The sequence below is a fragment of the Aegilops tauschii genome, chromosome 7, assembly GCF_002575655.3.
Source record: "Aegilops tauschii subsp. strangulata cultivar AL8/78 chromosome 7, Aet v6.0, whole genome shotgun sequence".
NCBI classification, from domain to species: Eukaryota; Viridiplantae; Streptophyta; class Magnoliopsida; order Poales; family Poaceae; genus Aegilops; species Aegilops tauschii.
The window spans coordinates 484,489,759-484,496,467 of NC_053041.3; positions in this window are offsets into that span (position 1 = coordinate 484,489,759).

The following is a 6,709-nucleotide window of genomic DNA, read 5'->3' on the forward strand; positions in this document are numbered from 1 at the left end:
GTTGATGTAGTCGAACGTCTTCTCGATTCAACCGATCAAGTACCGAACGTACGACACCTCCGAGTTCTAAACACGTTCAGCTCGATGACGTCCCTCGAACTCTTGATCCAGCAAAGTGTCGAGGGAGAGATTCGTCAGCACAACGACGTGGTGAGGTGATGGTGAAGTGATCCGCGCAGGGCTTCTCCTAAGCACTACGACAATATGACCGGTGGCGTAAACTGTGGAGGGGGGCGCCTCACACGGCTAACAATGTTTGTTGTGTGTTCTAGCGGTGCCCCCCTCAAATATATAGGTTGGAGTGGAGGAGAGGCAGCCAAGCGGGCGCCCCAAGTAGGAGGAATCCTACTTGGGGTCCTCCCAATTCGGCCTCCCCCTTTTCTTTTCCTATTCGGAGTAGGAAGGGAAGAGGGGAAGGGGGAATCCTATGCCCTTTTTCCTTTCCTTCTTCCCCTTTCCTTCTCCAATTTGGCCAGCCCATATGGGGGGGGGGGCGCACCAGCCCCTTTGTGGCTGGTGTGTTTCCCCTCTTGGCCCATTAGGCCCATATAGCTTGCCGGGGTTGCCTGGAACCCCTTCCATAGACCCGATACGTACCCGGTGAAGAAAATATGCCCTAGAGGCAATAATAAAGTATTATATATTTCCTTATATCATGATAAATGTTTATTATTCATGCTAGAATTGTATTAACCGGAAACATAATACATGTGTGAATACATAGACAAACAAAGTGTCACTAGTATGCCTTTATTTGACTAGTTCGTTAATCAAAGATGGTTATGTTTCCTAGCCATAGACATGAGTTGTCATTTGATTAACGGGATCACCTCATTAGGAGAATGACGTGATTGACATGACCCATTACGTTAGCTTAGCACCCGATCGTTTAGTATGTTGCTATTTCTTTCTTCATGACTTATACATGTTCCTATGACTATGAGATTATGCAACTCCCGTTTACCAGAGGAACACTTTGTGTGCTACCAAACGTCACAACGTAACTGGGTGATTATAAAGATGCTCTACAGGTGTCTCCAAAGGTACTTGTTGGGTTGGCGTATTTCGAGATTAGGATTTGTCACTCCGATTGTCGGAGAGGTATCTCTGGGCCCACTCGGTAATGCACATCACTATAAGCCTTGCAAGCATTGTGACTAATGAGTTAGTTACGGGATGATGTATTACGGAACGAGTAAAGAGACTTGCCGGTAACGAGATTGAACTAGGTATCGAGATACCGACGATCGAATCTCGGGCAAGTAACATACCGATGACAAAGGGAACAACGTATGTTGTTATGCGGTCTGACCGATAAAGATCTTCGTAGAATATGTGGGAGCCAATATGGGCATCCAGGTCCCGCTATTGGTTATTGACCGGAGAGGTGTCTCGGTCATGTCTACATAGTTCTCGAACCCAAAGGGTCCGCACGCTTAAAGTTACGATGACAGTTATATTATGAGTTTATGTGATTTGATGTACCGAAGGTTGTTCGGAGTCCCGGATGTGATCACGGACATGATGAGGAGTCTCGAAATGGTCGAGACGTAAAGATTGATATATTGGACGACTATATTCGGACACCGGAAGTGTTCCGGAGAAGTTTCGGATTAAACCGGAGTGCCGGAGGGTTACCGGAACCCCCCGGGGAAGTATTGGGCCTTAGTGGGCCTTGAGGGGAGAGAGAGGGCAGCAGCCAGGAGGTGGTGCGCCCCCTCCCAAAGGAGTCCTAGTTGGACTAGGAGAGGGGGGCGCAGCCCCCTTTCCCTCTCCCTCTCCCTCTCTTTCCTACCCCCCTTCTTTTCCTAGTAGGACTAGGAAAGGGGAGTCCTACTCCTACTAGGAGGAGGACTCCCCCCCTCTCCTTGGCGCACCCCATAGGCAGCCGGCCTCCCCTTGCTCCTTTATATACGGGGGCAGGGGGCACCTAAGAACACACTTGATATACGATATTTTAGCCGTGTGCGGTGCCCCCCTCCACCAGATTACACCTCGATAATACCGTCGCGAAGCTTAGGCGAAGCCCTGCGTCGGTGGAACATCATCATCGTCACCACGCCGTCGTGCTGACGAAACTCTCCCTCAACACTCGGCTGGATCGGAGTTCGAGGGACGTCATTGAGCTGAACGTGTGTAGAACTTTGGAGGTGCCGTACGTTCGGTACTTGATCGGTCGGATCGTGAAGACGTTCGACTACATCAACCGCGTTGTAATAACGCTTCCGCTGTCGGTCTACGAGGGTACGTGGACAACACTCTCCCCTCTCGTTGCTATGCATCACCATGATCTTGCGTGTGCGTAGGAATTTTTTTGAAATTACTACGTTCCCCAACAGTGGCATCCGAGCCTGGTTTTATGCGTTGATGCTATGCACGAGTAGAACACAAGTGAGTTGTGGGCGATATAAGTCATACTGCTTACCAGCATGTCATACTTTGGTTCAGCGGTATTGTGAGATGAAGCGGCCCGGACCGACATTACGCGTACGCTTACGCGAGACTGGTTTCACCGTTCGGAGCACTCGTTGCTTAAAGGTGACTGGCGGGTGTCTGTCTCTCTCACTTTAGTTGAACCGAGTGTGGCTACGCCCGGTCCTTGCGAAGGTTAAAACAGCACCAACTTGACAAACTATCGTTGTGGTTTTGATGCGTTAGGTAAGAACGGTTCTTGCTAAGCCCGTAGCAGCCACGTAAAACTTGCAACAACAAAGTAGAGGACGTCTAACTTGTTTTTGCAGGGCATGCTGTGATGTGATATGGTCAAGACATGATGTGATATAATGTGTTGTATGAGATGATCATGTTTTGTAATCGAGTTATCGGCAACTGGCAGGAGCCATATGGTTGTCGCTTTATTGTATGAGATGCAATCGCCATGTAATAGTTTTACTTTATCACTAAGCGGTAGCGATAGTCGTAAAAGCAATAAGTTGGCGAGACGACAACGATACTACGATGGAGATCAAGGTGTCGAGCCAGTGACGATGGTGATCATGATGGTGCTTCGGAGATGGAGATCACAAGCACAAGATGATGATGGCCATATCATATCACTTATATTGATTGCATGTGATGTTAATCCTTTATGCATCTTATCTTGCTTTGATTGACGGTAGCATTATAAGATGATCTCTCACTAAAATTTCAAGATAAAAGTGTTCTCCCTGAGTATGCACCGTTGCAAAAGTTCTTCGTGCTGAGACACCACGTGTTAATCGGGTATGATAGGCTCTACGTTCAAATACAACGGGTGCAAAACAGTTGCACACGCGGAATACTCGGGTTAAACTTGACGAGCCTAGCATATACAGATATGGCCTCGGAACACAGAGACCGAAAGGTCGAGCGTAAATCATATAGTAGATATGATCAACATAGCGATGTTCACCATTGAAACTACTCCATCTCACGTGTTAATCGGACATGGTTTAGTTGCTTTGGATCACATAATCACTTAGATGATTAGAGAGATGTCTATCTAAGTGGGAGTTCTTAAGTAATATGATTAATTGAACTTAAATTTATCATGAACTTAGTCCTGATAGTATTTTGCAAATTATGTTGTAGATCAATAGCTCGCGTTGTTGCTTCCCTGTTTATTTCTGATATGTTCCTAGAGAAAAATTATGTTGAAAGATGTTAGTAGCAAAGATGCGGATTGGATCCGTGATCTGAGGATTATCCTCATTGCTGCACAGAAAAAATTATGTCCTTGATGTACCGCTAGGTGACAGACCTATTGCAGGAGCAGATGAAGACGTTATGAACGTTTGGCTAGCTCAATATGATGACTACTTGATAGTTTAGTGCACCATGCTTAACGGCTTAGAATCGGGACTTCAAAGACGTTTTGAACGTCATGGACCATATGAGATGTTCCAGGAGTTGAAGTTAATATTTCAAGCAAATACCCGAGTTGAGAGATATGAAGTCTCCAACAAGTTCTATAGCTAAAAGATGGAGGAGAATCGCTCAACTAGTGAGCATGTGCTCAGATTGTCTGGGTACTACAATCGCTTGAATCAAGTGGGAGTTAATCTTCCAGATAAAATAGTGATTGACAGAATTCTCTAGTCACCATCACCAAGTTAGTAGAACTTCGTGATGAACTATAGTATGCAAGGGATGACGAAAGTAATTCCCAAGCTCTTCGTGATGCTGAAATCGACGAAGGTAGAAATCAAGAAAAACATCAAGTGTTGATGGTTAACAAGACCACTAGTTTCAAGAAAAGGGCAAAGGGATAGAAGGGGAACTTCAAGTAGAACGGCAAGCAAGTTGCTGCTCAAGTGAAGAAGCCTAAGTCTGGTCCTAAGCCTGAGACTAAGTGCTTCTACTGCAAAGGAACTGGTCACTGGAGGCGGAACTGCCCCAAGTATTTGGTGGATAAGAAGGATGGCAAAGTGAACAAAGGTATATTGGATATACATATTATTGATGTGTACTTACTAGTGTTTATAGCAACCCCTCAGTATTTGATACTGGTTCAGTTGCTAAAGAGTAGTAACTCGAAAACGGAGTTGCAGAATAAACAGAGACTAGTAAAAGGCGAGGTGACGATGTGTGTTGGAAGTAGTTCCAAGATTGATATGATCATCATCGCACACTCCCTATACTTTCGGGATTAGTGTTGAAACTAAATAAGTGTTATTTGGTGTTGAGCATAAATATGATTTGATCATGTTTATTGCAATACGGTTATTCATTTAAGTTAGAGAACAATTTTTGTTCTGTTTACATGAATAAAAACCTTTTATGGTCATACACACCAACGAAAATGGTTTGTTGGATCTCAGTGATACACATATTCATAATATTGAAGCCAAAAGATGCAAAGTTAATAATGATAGTGCAACTTATTTGTGGCACTGCCGTTTAGGTCATATTGGTGTAAAGCGCATGAAGAAACTCCATACTGATTGGATTTTGGAATCACTTGATTATGAATCACTTGATGCTTGCGAACCGTGCCTCATAGGCAAGATGACTAAAACGCCGTTCTCCGGTACTATGGAGAGAGCAACAGATTTGTTGGAAATCATACATACAGATGTATGTGGTCCGATGAATATTGAGGCTCGCAGCAGGTATCATTATTTTCTGATCTTCACAGATGATTTGAGCAGATATAGGTATATCTACTTGATGAAACACAAGTCTGAAACATTTGAAAAGTTCAAAGAATTTCAGAGTGAAGTGGAGAATCATCGTAACAAGAAAATAAAAGTTTCTACGATATGATCGCAGAGGTAAAATATTTGAGTTACGAGTTTGGCCTTCAGTCAAAACAAAGTGAAATAGTTTCACTACTCACGCCACCTGGAACACCACAGCATAATGGTGTGTCTGAACGTCATAACCGTACTTTATTGGATATAGTGCAATCTATGATGTCTCTTACCAATTTACCACTATCGTTTTGGGGTTATGCATTAGAGACAGCTACATCCACGTTAAATAGGGCACCATCAAAATCCGTTGAGACGACGCCTTATGAACTGTGGTTTGGCAAGAAACCAAAGTTGTCGTTTCTTAAAGTTTGGGGTTGTGATGCTTATGTGAAAAAGATTCATCCTGATAAGCTCAAACCCAAATCGGAGAAATGTATCTTCATAGGATACCCAAAGGAGACAGTTGGGTACACCTTCTATCACAGATCCGAAGGCAAGACATTCGTTGCTTAGTATGGATCCTTTCTAGAGAAGGAGTTTCTCTCGAAAGATGTGAGTGGGAGAAAAGTAGAACTTGATGAGGTAACTGTACCTGCTCCCTTATTGGAAAGTAGTTCATCACAGAAATCTGTTTCTGCGACACCTACACCAAGTAGTGAGGAAGTTAATGATAATGATCATGAAACTTCATATCAAGTTATTACTGAACTTCGTAGGTCAACTAGATCAAGATCCGCACCAGAGTGGTACGGTAATCCTGTTCTGGAGGTCATGTTACTAGACCATGGCGAACCTACGAACTATGAAGAAGCGATGGTGAGCCCAGATTCCGCAAAATGGCTTGAAGCCATGAAATCCGAGATAGGATCCATGTATGAGAACAAAGTATGGACTTTGGTTGACTTGCCCGATGGTCGACAAGCCATTGAAAATAAATGGATCTTCAAGAAGAAGACTGACGCTGATGGTAATGTTACTATCTATAAAGCTCGACTTGTTGCGAAAGGTTTTCGACAAGTTCAAGGGATTGACTACGATGAGACCTTCTCACCCGTAGCGATGCTTAAGTCTGTCCGAATCATGTTAGCAATTGCCGCATTTTATGATTATGAAATTTGGCAAATGGATGTCAAAACTGCGTTCCTGAATGGATTTCTGGAAGAAGAGTTGTATATGATGCAACCGGAAGGTTTTGTCGATCCAAAGGGAGCTAACAAAGTGTGCAAGCTCCAGCGATCCATTTATGGACTGGTGCAAGCCTCTCGGAGTTGGAATAAACGCTTTGATAGTGTGATCAAAGCATTTGGTTTTATACAGACTTTTGGAGAAGCCTGTATTTACAAGAAAGTGAGTGGGAGCACTACAGCATTTCTGATAAGTATATGTGAAGGACATATTGTTGATCAGAAATAATGTAGAATTATTCTGCAAAGCATAAAGGAGTGTTTGAAAGAAGTTTTTCAAAGATAGACCTCGGTGAAGCTGCTTACATATTGAGCATCAAGATCTATAGAGATAGATCAAAACGCTTGATA